Source organism: Carassius auratus, chromosome 39 (assembly GCF_003368295.1).
Source record: "Carassius auratus strain Wakin chromosome 39, ASM336829v1, whole genome shotgun sequence".
NCBI lineage: Eukaryota > Metazoa > Chordata > Actinopteri > Cypriniformes > Cyprinidae > Carassius > Carassius auratus.
This window is the reverse complement of record NC_039281.1, coordinates 6,337,223-6,353,446: the sequence shown is the minus strand read 5'-3', so window position 1 is coordinate 6,353,446 and position 16,224 is coordinate 6,337,223.

The following is a 16,224-nucleotide window of genomic DNA, read 5'->3' as shown; positions in this document are numbered from 1 at the left end:
TAAAACATCAGTATTGTTTCATAGATATTAAAATTAATACTAACCATTGTCAACAAAATCAACATTAAAAAAAAAAAAAAAAAAAGTTAAGTTTAAGTTAATTAATAGTTGTGTTCCCAATTTCCAACCAGGGAAGAGAGAAAAGAGGTCACTAAGCCCTAACATGGAAGATGCCTGATGGATTAATGGCTGGGAGAACAAATGAATTCTCGGAGAGAGTTTATATCTTTCAATACAGAGCAGCAAAGTGGATGGCTATTTTATTTTATACTGGTCCTCCGCACTGCTTGCCTGCATTAGCACACCTCTGAAACAGCACTGACTTTCACCAAACATGAGAAAGAGAATAGGATGAAATCTACTTACTGCATTGAAATGAGGTAACAGACATCTTTCAAGTGAAACTGAGTGTTGGCAGTACAGTGGAGTGGGGCTTGGACTGAAATTGGATCACGGTGTAGGATGGTAGTTATTTTTAACACAACAAGCACAAGGTATGACTGTAAATACTGTAGAATAGGGATTGAAATATATAAGAAACGGATATAGTCATTCTTAGGAAAAAAATATATAATGCATTTTCTTTAAACATCCAGCTAAATAGTTTGTACTTACAAGCAACACATGCTAGTTTGCCAAAAACAATATGAATGGTAACTCTGAATGGACACAGATACTACAATAATACTACAATACTGCAATACTACAGGTGCCACAGTATAAATGGCTGTCCACTGCTCCGGGTGTGTGTTCACTGCTGTGTGTGTGCACTTCCAAGCACGAATTCCGAGTATTGGTCACCATACTTGGCTGCATGTCACGTCACTTTCATAAGTATTAAGCAACAAAAAACAGACATACAAATTCTATTTCTTATTCAATTTTAAGAGCTTTTTCTGTTTGTGTATTCGATATACCACAGTCCAGGTTTGACTGGCATGTTCAAATAAACCACCACAGAGATTTCTGGGTACAGCCTCAAGGGCACTGCTCACTGGCAGATGCTACAAAACTGGAACAGACAAAAGCTCTGTAGATGTTGTGCAACGTGAATAACAAAGCAGTAGGGTATGCTGGGGCTAAAGGCCTCTGGGGTAGAAAAAGCCCTTTTGATTTTCTTTTCTTTTACAACTCAAAACCACACACAGCTAACCATCACACCATCACAGCACTTTCCTAAAGACTTCATCTATATGCTCTGCAAAACAATCCTGGTCCAAAAAAAAAAAAAAAACGATAGAAAAAAAAAAGTACTGTATGGTTTTACGATAACACTTTACAATAAGGCTCCATTTGCTAATATTAGTTAACTTGATTAGTTAACAAACTAACAATGAAAAAGCCTACTGAAGCATTTATTAATCTTAGTTAACTTCAGCATTTACAAAATTCAAATGTAAAACAAATGTAACAGTTCATATTTAATGAGCATGAGATAACAATAAACAGATATGAATAAATACTGTAACAAATGGATTTCTTAATATTGCTTTACTAATGTGACCTTCTTGTAAAGTGTTACCAATGAACTAAGAGGGGAGTATAATTCCCCCTTGGAATTATAAGGTTCTGTCTGCATTCCGAGCAGTTTTGAGATATTGAGCTTCAAAGTTTTTGCATTCCATTCGACTGTGTAGATAAACCCCTTTTTTTTTATAAAATCCCATAATGTATACAACATAAAACAAATCTATCACATAATGTAAATAAATTGTCACAGAATAACAAAATGGGAATAACTCAATTTTGACTAAAATGTCAGATACAACCTTATAATTTCAAGGGGACGATTTGTTCATTATACAGTACACATACTCACAGTGCACATACTAATGTTAATATATACAAATAAAAAATGCTAAAATTGTATTCAAGTGTACTATTGTTCAAAAAGAGAAGAATTGTTCCCCAAGGTTACAGTTATTTTATCAAAACCACAGCAAAAGCAGTAACTTGTGAAATTATACTTATTTTCTTTACATTTTTAAATGTAATTTATTCCTGTAATGCAAACTCTAGCATTCTGTGTCACATTATCCATCAGAAATTATTCCTACAGGATGATTTGCTGCATGAGAAACATTTCTTATTATTAATGTGGAATCTGTAATGGAAAAGAAAGGCATTTATTACACACACACACACACACACACATATATATATATTGATTGCTGTTGTTGTTGTTGTTTTACAAAACAAATTTAACTCTTTTGATCAATCAAATGCTCCCTAATTAATTTCTTACTCTTGTAAAAGTATGTGTGTGTGTCTTTATATCTATATGTGAGGATATACAGAAGAAAGAAGCGTAGAAGATCCAATTGCAAGATAACAGTTTATTCACACAGAAAACTCGGAAAGTTCAAGAGTAGCAAGGTGATGAGAAGCAGGTGGCTGCAGGGGTGCTCCATGATGCACAGACTGCAATGGGCAAACAAAAGCAGGAATCACAGAAGATATCACACAAGGGCAACTACACTGGAACTTCAAGCACTACCACATCCAGAGCTGACAGAGAGAGAGAGCACGAACAGAACCGCAGTAGCGCCTGCAACGCACGCAAACACACACATTAAATAAGGTGCTCGTTGAGAAGCAGCTGTCGCTACTAATCAAATCAGCACTCTGACACAGTAATGCCCAACCAACACACACACACACACACACACACACACGAGGGCGAGTCAGTGAATCATGAACTTGACACTATATCTCTTACAGTAGGGTTACCAGCAAATACAAAGTATTTTGCACTATATGGAGCTCTATTTGGCATTTAATACCCTCATAGATAAACTAAATTGTTACATAAATTGATGAATAAATATGTACTTAAAACATTAATCAGTTAAATATAATCATGATTGTAAACGTGCATCATACTGCACCCTTGTATTTGCTCACAGTCTCAGATTTACGTCAATATGTGTGCTACTTTTGGATAAGACTTAAAAAAAAAAAAGCTCTGGAACAGGGACCACCAGCGCATCTATTCAAGGCAACTTAAAAAAAAAAAAAAAACATACAATCAATACATCAGGGTGATGAACTCCTAATCAATAGCGTTCGCTGGTGTGGAATGGAATTGAAAAAAGCAGGTATTGGGAGATGTTTTATTATCTGTGCTGGAAGCTCAAAGATGTGCTGACCAAGGAGACCCAGATAAGAATACAATAGCAGCTCGGCTGTCAGCAGAGGTCATATTCCAGTGAGTTGAATTCTGCCCGTAACTCCTAAACTAAAGTTTCCTCATAACAACATATTTGTGCTCGCCGAACCCCTGTTGAGAATCTTTCAAAAAGCCGGCTACTTTTTGCAAAAGCTGCCCATATATGTCGAGTGCTACTTCAGATGAGTGTTCTAGTTTCTCCTGCACAAGCTGATAAAGCCTTTAGTCCATGAGAAGATGTGAGGGAGGGAGTGAAGGACAGAGGCTAGCTACAGCGGTAGCCTTGACTCCTGAGGATACCCACGCAAGAACCCATAGAGAGAGCCTCGGGACTAAGGCTGCAAATCCAGCCTGATCCGTGTGACCTATCCGAGCTTCACAGATCTCTCTCATCTGACCATGGAGGGAAAGGGAGGGCCTGTGGCATGGTGCTGCGTGTGGCCCACTTGCACTTACTTGTTTAATTGCCTCAGTGTCTTTCCCACACGCTCTGCTCGGCCTCTGCCCTGTGCGCGAAGATGTGTTCACTGTGATGTTGCAGCGAAAACCGAGCGTGGTAATGTCATTATCTGCAGGACTTTATCTGTAGCAACTGTCAAAAGCCAAAAATACTGCATCTCTCCAGCAGGATTTCCTGGAGTGCAGCTGATTATTTGTTCTTCTGTTCGGCTCATTTTGGCTTAGAGCCAGAAGATGAGAAAAGAGGCACATCAGGCATAATTTATGTGCGCTTGCTGAACTATGCAGCAGAGAGTGTTTCACTAAATGTTGGGTCAACGATCTTTAGAACTAATCGGATGGGTTTCATTTTTTAAACAATTTTTTTGAGTTGCATTGAATGTCTGTTATTTTGTGTGCTAATTCAGAGGGAATGGGGATCTCTAGTTACTCCTGAAGTGAGAGTTTGTGTCTGGATGTGGGCGTTATTAAAGGTTGTAGGGTTATGTGAATATGGTATAATCACATCATTATAATCAAGATGAGGAATTAATTAAGGTGAGAATCATACCAGATGTTGCTACAGTATATCACCAGCTGTTAATTATTGAATAAAATGGTAACACATTACAATAATGTCTCATTTGTTAAGTAAGGGATACTGTACATCCAGCCGGTTGTTAGCAGAATAGCCCTAACAGGGTGATCATGAGGGGTCTTGTATCACCCTGAAGGGTTATTCTGCAAAAACAACTGGCTGGATGAACATTGTCTCGCTTATTACATGGCTACTTGCCACATAAGTAAATATTTAGACACATAATACAGATTTGAGCTGAAATATTTGATTTGACCTGATTCGGATTGGTCAATCGTGCCATATGTTATTCTCAGGTAATAATTGAATAACACTCCGCTGTTCCGGGTACTACGAGTTATCTTGACCAGTACTACTTATATGCTTAACGAGTCACTCCGCTATCGTTTACTGTCTATCGCCATCTTGTGACTGAACACACTTAACCACTGCGTGTTACAATGGAAGACTTCAGCAAAAACAAATCTTTTTAGCTGTGTAACAATTGTGATAATGTACATCAAGCCGGTTGTTATCTCAGAATCTAGTAAAGTGTTCCCAGTAAAATAATACACAAAAATATTAAATGACCATAGAAAACAAATACCTTACCTCAACCACACTTGAAACAAACAAACAAAACAAACAAATACTGGTAAATGTCAATTAATATCATAATCAAGAAGAAAAAAAAATCCAAATAAATAAATAAATATTAAATGTATTTTATTAATAATAATAATAATAATAAATTATTATTATTATTAAAATAAATAGAGAAATAAAAATTCTGCACACTACCACACCTTGAAAAAACACTTTTTTTAAATTCAGTGTTTTGGTAATCTAACCTTCACTATGCCTTTTTTAATGCCTGACAAATATTGTATGACCAAAACATTGCATACAATATTGTAAATATAGATTTTCTTACATTTATCTTGTAAAAAAAAAAAAAAAAGTTGAATGCGTGAAACGTTATATTAAATATTTTATGTTTTTGAAAACTATAAAATATTGTGCAGCTGTTTTTTTGTATAATTTATTATAAAAAATAAATAACTATATTAATACAATTCCAACTACACCAAGTTGTTATTATTTTTATTATTTTAAATACTGCCAGTTGTACAACACGTTCGCTATGAATGAGATTAAAATCACTAAGTACATAGATGAAGCACAGACACACCACCTCTTCAGATAAAACTAGTCATAGCTTCTTTTTTCATTGCTTTACTGAAGAGTTAGGAAGGAAAAGCAACCGAGGAGGGGGTTTAGACTAACTGTCATATTAGTCCAGTCTAGCTGAGCCAGCCCTCACTCTCGTTTGCCATCGAAGAAACAGATGGCTTGGACTCCACACATCCCACAGGAGGCGAGCTTGGTTGCATTTTTATTCCTTCCTTCAGTTCATGAGGTCATTCAGGTGGATCGAAGTGTAATTGGCAACATGTTGGCAAATGAGGACACTAAGCTAGCGGGGGTAACATTCATCCATACTTGTAAATATCAAATGAAAGTGAAGAGTGAAATTACCTGTCGAGGGGCTTCTCTTCATTAAATACCATCTGAAACGTAACACAGATACTAATGGGTGCCCCAGCTATGCCGGATGATATCAGAGAGAGGCATACATCAAGAAGCCAGATTGTTAATATCAACCGTTTCATCTGGCTGATGGTGAAATAAAGGCCAATGGAGCTTGCAGTAACATTGCGCGACATGAAGCGGCGTCTAATGGGACGAGCAGTCTGCTCAGCACAAACGTAATGGAGTGAAACGTCATTTTTCACCAGGGAGCATGACGAATGTCAAGGTGCTGCAACATGCTATTTGTAAACGCAGTGCTGAGACATACCCTGATTAGCCAAGGTTAGACCAGGACAAATCAGACAGACTGCCTTGCTATCATTGAAATATTCACACAACGCAACTGCAAGTCAAACATTTTCAAAAAGCAAACGTTTTCTAGTGACATTGCTTATGCGATGTGGGTGCCCAGTGATGCAACAAGGCTGAGAAAGTTAAAGATGGAAGTTGTGTTGAAAAGTTATAGCATATATTATAGGGCTATGCAGTTAATCGCGACTGTCATGCACATCTCGTCAGCAAAGTCGGTTTTGTAATTAGTAGTAAATCTCCATCACCTGCTTTCAGATGGAGCGGCATTTACTACAGACAGCTGTACTTCACTGACAATTAGTCAATATAGTGTTCATTATCACAGATAGAATCGCCTGTGATAATGAACGCGATATTGCGTAGCTTGTCAGTGAAGTACTACAACTACAAACAACAAAACACTGAAATGCTTATCATCTTGTTTTCGTGAATTATGCACTGCTGCAATTTATATACTACTTCCACCAAAAAAACGGATTCCTTGTTAAAGTTGAATAAAGTATTATTGCCAGTACATGTTATTTGTGACCAGACTACAAAAGCTATGGTCAGTGGTGCAGCCCACCTATAACTTTCAGCAGTATAAACGACTAACAACCAACAATATCTCCAATTATAAGATTCCTTTATTTCCAAATGGGGTGTAAGGTTACCCTTATGAATGTTATCACCAGTGGTGGACGAAGTACACAAATCAAGTACAGATAAGTATAATAAAATATTACTCCAGTAAAAGTAAAAGTACTCCTTTTTCATTTTTACTCAAGTGAAAGTACAAAAGAACTAAATTTTTTGTGTACTTAAGTAAAAAATTACTGAAAGATAGATGTTTGCAATTTTATATAGGCTAATTTAATTTTATATTAGCACATTTTTTTTTTTTTTTTTTTTTTATAATCCTACTGCTCAAAATACCTGGGATTTTTTTCAAAAATAACCACTATATGGAGTTAAGATATATTTTTGTTGTTGATATGGACTACACTGATGAGAGTAATGTTCACTGTGAAGCTTACACTGTGATGTACCAGAGAGAAAACAGAGATGACCATCTGATTTTCACCAGTAAGAACAAAGTATTTTAAAGTTTGTTGTTTTACAGAACATCACAGTTATGAAATGATAATAAGGCCTGAAGACTTTAAGGAAAATATAATTATATTTTCATAATGATTTTTCCTTCTCAAACCTTGTCTGGGGTGTAAAAACACCCCTGGCCAAACGGGGTGCATATCTTCCCCTCTTTGATAATTACTGTAGTAACCATGTTCTGAACATCACATCCTTTCTTTTCTCCCCAGATGTAATCTATATTATATATATATATATATATATATATATATATATATATATATATATATATATATATAGGTGGTTGAATAAAAATATTTGGACATTATTTATAAAAATTACCTCAAGTTAGCACCGGCAAGCTTGTTAGCTAGACAGTTAGCATCAACTAAAAATATTTACTTATTTTCAGTACGGTTATGAATAACGTCCTTAATAACAATGGATGAAAAGTTTAGAGCTCCACTGATGATTAAGTCTAGAGTGTGTCCACCTTTGTGTGTGGGTCCATGTACATGCTGAATCGCAGGGCCGTGCACAGACCTTTTGAGGGGCATGTGCTGAAACTGAAAAAGGGCACCCCCCTCCCTTTTTTTATATCAAGATTATTTAGTAAGTTTTTTTGTGAGTATTATTTGTGGTCCTGTGTTTGTGAATTGCTCTTGTGTACTCCCTCTTTTTTTAAATTGCATTTATAGAGAAAAAAAAATACTTGACTCATACATAAACATACAAATTAGCTTATAAAACCAAACAGAAACCAAAATCTTTTTTTATTGAACTTTATGCACTTTTTTTATTAACTTTGCAAAGAAAAGAATTATGTATATATTGACTTTTTTGGCTATTCTGTATGGTTTTATAAGCTAATTTGTATTATTTGGTTAACATGATTATGAATGACATTGAGAAGAGGGGAAGGTGAGCAATAAGTCAAGTATTTTTGACAAACTTTTTTAAAATATAATTTAAGTAATTATGTCCAACTCAATTCGAGATTATAAGAAACTATAGCCATACCGTTACTATAACATATCCAACATGCATCCGCCTACCTGGCAAAAATTTGATACTGTGGTGGACCAGGGATGTTGGTCTCTTGAAGGTCTCTTATTCACTACATTTTCCCTAAAATAAGCCAGCAATGAAAAAATAAATACAAATGGTGTGAAAAGTATAGTTGCAGTGAAAAGCATTTCTGAAGGATCACGTGACACTGAAGAGTACTGAGGTAATGATGCTGAAAATTCAGCTTTGATCACAAAAATAAACTACATTTTAAAATATATTAAAATAGAAAACAGTTATTTAAAATTGTAAAAATATTACACAATATTACTGTTTTTGCTGTATTTTGGATCAAATAAATGAAGCCTTGGAATGAATCATGAATTACATTCTGCATGATAAAATATAAAGATTTCACAGTGATCTTCTGTAAAAAAAAAACAAAAAACATTTAGTTACTACTACATTACTATGGTAAAACCATGTTTTACTATATTTTATACATGTGAGGACGAGCGGAGAGTATACAATAACATTATTAGCCTGAATGTAAATAAATTAAGTGTATCAGCAATCATAAATCAAAGAAGAAATTTCTTAGAAATATATGTTATCTACGTGACGAGGATCACTCGTCGCTTTGTGTAAGTTCCAGCACGAAACAGCGCGGGGGCGCACCTGTTATGATTTCCCGATGGTAAAAACAAATTATATGTTGTTGTATTACTTATCAATATATAGTTTTTGACCAGCGAATGTGTGCAAATGTGATTTTTTTTTTTCGTCATTAGAATGGCGACGGCGCCCGCTACTGTATGCACAGGCTATTTAAGTGTTGGCTATATATTGGCTATGACTAGATGGCAAATGCTAGCCCTCTCTCTCAGGCGACGTCCCACATGTCTCAGTGAGTCAGTCAGACATCCAATAAATAAAATATGAGCCTTTATAGACATAGTGTTTAGTTGTACTTATTCAAACAACAAGATATTTATTTTCCCATCGCAAAACTTTGTTCAGCTCAGCTGTTGTCTACTGTGCAGCTGCTGTGGAACTTCAGTTGATTCAATGAATATAGAGGGGGCAGAGTTATCAGCTTACTGACAGCTTGAAGATCCAATAAGATTTACACAAGCTCGTTTTAAGAACTTTCATTTGCTAAATATTTGTAAAACAGACAGACAGACGTAAAGGGTGACCAATAGCATTGATTAAAAAAAAAAAAAAAAAAAAAACACCACCAAAAAAAGGGCACTTCGGAGTGTAAGGGCAAAAAGGGCATGTGCTCTGCACAGGTTGAGCCCTACCTGTGCACGTGAATCGACAGGTAAAAAAAAAGCCTCAAGTCCAAATATTCATTTATCACCAATTAACTGTTTGACAAACACTTCCTACTTTGATGTCCAGATCTGAATCAACCGAGTTGCGAACATGCTCCGAAGTGGCGATCTGAATCAACCGAGTCGCGAACAGGCTCCGAAGTGCCGATCTGAATCAATCGAGTCGCGAACAGGCTCTGAAGTGCCGATCTGAATCAATCGAGTCGCGAACATGCTCCGAAGTGCCGATCTGAATCAACCGAGTCGCGAACAGGCTCCGAAGTGCCGATCTGAATCAACCGAGTCGCGAACAGGCTCCGAAGTGCCGATCTGAATCAACCGAGTCGCGAACAGGCTCCGAAGTGCCGATCTGAATCAACCGAGTCGCGAACATGCTCCGAATTGCCGATCTGAATCAACCGTGTCGCGAACAGGCTCCGAAGTGCCGATCTGAATCAACCGAGTCGCGAACAGGCTCCGAAGTGCCGATCTGAATCAACCGAGTCGCGAACAGGCTCCGAAGTGCCGATCTGAATCAACCGAGTCGCGAACATGCTCCGAAGTGCCGATCTGAATCAACCGTGTCGCGAACAGGCTCCGAAGTGCCGATCTGAATCAACCGAGTCGCGAACATGCTCCGAAGTCCCGATCTGAATCAACAGAGTCGCGAACAGGCTCCGAATTGCCGATCTGAAAACTTCGACCAAAGAATGTAAAAAATAACTCAATTTCTCTAATAACTCTATACTCTAATAACTCTACAAATCTATGAAAGACTCAGATCACGTATCTAAAAATAAATCGCTATAGTAAAAGAAAAATAATAAGACGTTTCCTACTGTTCTGCTGTGTTTGGTCCTCACGCGCGTCTGACGCTCCGCGATGCGTCTCCGCCCCTCACACGCGCGTTCACAGCGCTAAATTAATCATCTTTGCTAATTATCATACATTACTTCATTGTCAGCTTCAGGTACTTAATTTATTATTGTTCAATGAACTGTTTGAAACAAAAAAAGGTTGTATTTCAGTAGTAATTCTAAATTAGCAAAATAAAATATATAAAATAATGGTTTCTATTTTAATATCCTTTAAAATATAATCTATTTCTGTGATGTGCAGCTGTATTTTAAGCATCATTCCTCCAGTCTTCAGTGTCACATGATCTTTAGAAATCATGAAAATATGATGATTTATTATTAGAACTATTAATAGTTGTGCTACCAAATATTATTTTGGAATCTGTGATACTTTTTTCAGGATTCTTTGATGAATAAAAAGTTAAAATTAAATAAATAAACTTGAGTAAAAGTACAGATACGTATAATAAAATATTACTCCAGTAAAAGTAAAAGTACTCCTTTTTCAATTTTATTCAAGTGAAAGAACAAAAGTACTCAAAAAGTACTTTTTTGAGTATCTTTTCAGTACTGAAAGATAGATGTTTGCAATTTTATATAGGCTAATTTAATTTTATATTAGCACTCTTTTTTTTATATAATCCTACTGCTCAAAATACCTGGGATTTTTTCCAAAATAACCACTATCTGGAGTCAAGATATATTTCTGTAGTTGATATGGACTTTTGTTTTGAAGTGTTTTAAAGTTTGTGGTTTTACAGAACATCACAGTTATATATGACATGATATAAGGCCTGAAGTTAGGAAGAACATTTTAAGGAAAATATAATTATACTTTCATAATGATTTTTTCCTTCTCAAACCTTGTCTGTGGTGTAAAAACACCCCTGGCCAAACGGGGTGCATCTCTTCCCCTCTTTGATAATTACTGTAGTTACCATGTTCTAAATATCACATCCTTTCTTTTGTCCCTAGATGTAATCTATATACATATATATATAGGTGGTTGAATAAAACATATTTGGACATTATTTATAAAAAAATTACCTCAAGCTAGCACCAGCAAGCTTGTTAGCTAGACATTTAGCATCAGCTACAATATTTACTTATTTTCAGTACGGTTATGAATAAACATTCATGTCTGTCTAACGTTAAATCCAAACAATATACATATGTATAACGTTACTGTTAATACACCATATAAAAACAGACGTCATGGTAGCATAGGGCTTGGGCGCCGTGTTGCATTCTGGGACGTGGCGGTCCTGCTGGTAGCTTCGCGAATGTAAACATTCAGCAAGTCGAACGAGAAGATGCAGAGTTGGGAGAAAGAGAAAGGATGGTAAAATCGCGAAAAGGTTGTGGGATTTAAAGGGATACACAAAATAGGGATGTCAGGGACCGGTATGTGCACAAAATCGGCACTATTAACGGTTTGGATCCATATGAAATTCCCAACAAAGAGTGGAGCACCGACGATTACTTGCTGCCACCCTTTTGCATTACAGATATCCTCGGCTACATTGTTTGTTTTATGAGCGCCTACACTTCAGAACAGTTCCGAAGCTACAAGTCATTGGAGTGTCATGTGCAGTTCACAAATGGATATTTTCAGGAGTTGCAGATCATAAAACCGGCAAACAGTATACGTTACAGTAATCTGGACAAAGGTAAGCTGCGCTACACCTTGCTGTTTGGTAAACGTTAGTGCTAACAACCATTCACACATGTACTTTTAACAAAAGTGTAGTTAGAAGCTGTCCACCCTCCCGTTTTTATCCAGGGTTCTCACGTATTTGAGCTCTTTTCCCACTGTCTTCCCGTTTTAGTATTTTCCTGTAAAATATCCCGCTAGCCCTTCGATCGGACCTGTCAGTCTCTGTACTGTTGTGTTGCTACCCCTTGCCCTTCCAGCGAAACATATGTTTTTAAAGCATCGTTTTGCTCACTTGAAAAGCAACCTTTAGCATGATGTTGGGCTTTTTAAGATAGCTTGGTTGTTGTGAGAGCACAATTTCACGCAAATCTGCAACTAAAGTCACGTTAGACCTAGCTTCACAAATCGCTTAACGTTAGTTAATGCAGCAGTTTTGTTTTTGCTGTCAGCAGAGGGATAGCAACAAAAAGATGAATGTTGAAATTTCCCGTATTTTGGATAAGTAACCCGAGAAATTTCCCTTATTTTCAATGTTGACTTAAGCTATATAAATTAATATTCAGATGTTATGGTCTCCGTAGTCGCCTCTCCAAGCAGGAAAGCGGTGTAAAGTTAATCCATTCTCATTTTATTTTCCCCATGGCAATTATGTGTTGCGCTATTACACCCCACAATACAGCAACGGTTTACCAGAGATGGGACCAAGTCACACATGTGCAAGTCTCAAGTAAGTCTCAAGTCTTAACCTTCAAGTCTCAAGTAAGTCCCAAGTATTTTTTTCTTGGGCAAGTCAAGTCAAGTCAAGTCACAAGCTATGTCAAGTCAAGTCCAAGTCAAGTCACCTTAATATTGTTATTTTACCTGCAGAATCTGATCTTAATAAAGTTAAAAGACAAGATATAAGTAACTGTCAGTAAATTAAAAAAAATTGGATTTGCATTGTAAATACTCATGTTCAGTAAAATACATCATGGATCAAACAAAATTGTAACTTCCTAAAATAATTTATTTTTCACTTCTGCCAACAGTGTTTGAAATGTTTTACATTTTCAACATTGAGTCCATAAAACAAATAACAGCTAAACATCCAACAGACTCCTCTCTGAACACCTCTCTCTCTCTCTCGCTCTCTCTCTCTCTCTCAAACACAGTTTACATACAGCATTAAACTTTGTTACATTTCTCCTCTTTCTCTCTCTCTCTCTCTCTCTCTCTCTCTCTCTCTCACAAACACACACACACACTCTCTCTCTCTCTCTCTCACACACACACACACACACTCTCTCTCTCTCTCTCTCAGTATAGAATATAAATATGACGTATTTTCAGTTGTTTCATACTTTTTTGTTATGTACAGTACAGACCAAAGGTTTGGACACACCTTCTCATTCAAAGAGTTTTCTTTATTTTCATGACTATGAAAATTGTAGATTCACACTGAAGGCATCAAGGGCTATTTGAGCAAGAAGGAGAGTGATGGGGTATATATATATATATATATATATATATATATATATATATATATATATATATATATATATATATATATATATATATATATATATATATATATATATGCAATGTGCACTTCTCATGATTGGGTAATCGCGGCAGCTACATTTGTTTTTCTGATTAATTGTTTTGCTCTATGAGAAAGACAAGGTAACAAAATATTCTGGGCTTATGCCCCCTTAGCCCAGCCCTAGCGCCGCCCCTGGAATGCGTTTTTTTTTTTTTGACGGCCTGCTAGCGGATCATTGGGGGCCGTACACATCACGTCTTTTGTGCGCGCAAGTTCGCTATTTCCAATGTAGGCGCGCGGTATGCGCGCTCATAATGGAAGGCACCGCATCGAGTTAAAAACATCTAAACTTTTCAGAATGCCACAAGCGCACCGCGGGTCATGTGACAATAACTAACCAATCAGCTTCATCATTTCCCGTATCAACGTTGAAAGCTCAGCTAAGATGAAGGAACAGCTGTTCATAGCTGTATATGGATTGCCATTTTGAAATGAATTTAGTAGCAGTGCTACTGCGAGCGATTTTTAGTGCTGCAAATCCATTTATCCTTTGCTGAAATTTCCGCGTCTCCATTGAGAGAGAGCGTGTCATGCATGCTTACAGACGCCCCAGGAGCACTTCTGTCCGAGCGCTTTGGAAAGAAGGAGAAAGCGGCGCGACTAGCGTTTTCCACGCGTTTTTAGGCGCGAATTATTGAAGACAAAAGCGATGACCGTCGGTAACCCTCAGGCTGACATGTTGATGTGATGTGATATCTCTGATTTAAGTGGGCGTGGTGTGTGTAAGGTAGAGAGGGCATGACTGATGATAGTGTCCTGATCCAGTCTCGACGCTATTCTCAGCCTGCGCTCCAGCTGAGTAATCAACTTTATTTTAAAACATAATTTATATATTTTATATTCAAACTGAAAACATGATGTGATTAACACTCAAGTCATTCAAGTCATCGTGTCTCAAGTCAAGTCAAGTCCCGAGTCTTTAACTTCCAAGTCCGAGTCAAGTCTCAAGTCCTAAAAATAGCGACTCGAGTCCACTCGAGTCCAAGTCACCAAGTCACAAGTCCCCATGTCTGCGGTTTACCATGGTTGAAATAGATTTTTAATTAATCAAATTAAGACACACGAATGAGAGGGAGTATGTCTAAACACTGCACAGTAGACCCAGTAGTAGTAAAGGACGCTATCAACGTGGCGGCCACGCCAAGTAATGACGTCACGACGTCCATGCCCTATTTTAATAAAACTGTTAATATTACGGTAGCAGGGATTTGGACATGCATGAGTTATTTTATTTAATCTGTGTTAGTTTAAGGTTATTTTATTTTATTTTATTTATTGACCTAAAACACAGAGACGCTGATTGATGTGTCTGCATTGTTTGCACTGGAACAATCAGTGGGCTTAAACAGATCACTCTTTACAGCGGATTTAGTTCCCAAACAACTGACAATTTTGACCCAAATATGATTTTCAGTTACAATAATTAATCCTAAATTTTGACATTAATAACTTACTTTTAGCAACATCAGACGCACGCACGCTCACAAGATCTGCCGGTTCTTACTTCTGGAGACTCGCACTAAACGGTTCATTTGAATCAGTGAGTGGTCGACTCTAGAACAGCTGCAATCGGATCATTCTAATTCGTGAATGAATCGTTTGGTGCGATTCGCGATCCGATTAAAGTTTATTTTGAAAAGACCATAGACAGTAAAAGAAATGGACACAGCGACCCCATTAGAACTCAACTGAGACAATTGAAGTCCATTTTTTGCATTTTTTAGCACTTCCGTTTCTGACGCGCAGACTCAAACGAAGCTTGACGACGTCAGCAACCTGTCTGACAGATGTTAATCTTCTAGTAGCTGTGCGTGCAAACTGCCATCGTTAATCTTGCAGAGACGGCGAGCTTGAGCGGGGAGTTCTTTGGCGTGAGTGAGCAGGAGTAAGTATTCTGATTAATTATTTTGTATAGTATTTTAAAATGTAACGCCAGTACGCCATATTAAGTTAATTACCTGCGAGCTTCTCCTTCTTTCTGTATGGTAATGCGACAGAGAGTCGAGTGGTTATGACGCAATCGTTAGCCTATTTTTTACAAAAACTGTTTCTACGGGGCCATAATGTAACATAGAAGGTAATGGAGCCCTTTATACATTGTCGTGTATCTTTAGAAATAAATAATGGACAAAAGGAATCTTTAAACGCCTCCGATGTAAAGTTATTCGCTGTCAAAGTGACGCCAAAATGAATGGGAGTCAATGGGAATGCTAACGCAAGTGAAGTTCTGCTACAAGATGGCAGCACGCAGCCGACTTCAACTTCCAGTCGACTTCCTTGCCGCCTGGAAAAGACCCAGTTCGTTCATGATGAATCAGACACCGCTTCTGCGTGTCGGAGCACGTGATATATTATAGGGAGTGACGATATGTTTTATGAAATGTAGTGAAGTTAAAAGTACGATCTTATGCTTTGGAATGTAGTGAAGTAAAAGTAAAAGTTACTCAAAATAAAACTACTCCAGTAAAGTACAGATACTTGAAAAATGTACTTAAGTACAGTAACGAAGTAAAGCTACTCCACCACTGGTTATCACAGACCTTTACCTGTGGGTCACTGGTGCTTTTCAGCACAGAGTACTATGGAATTGATTCAAGCATCTTAGGTGTGTTTTCGCCACACATGCTTACCGCACAAACAT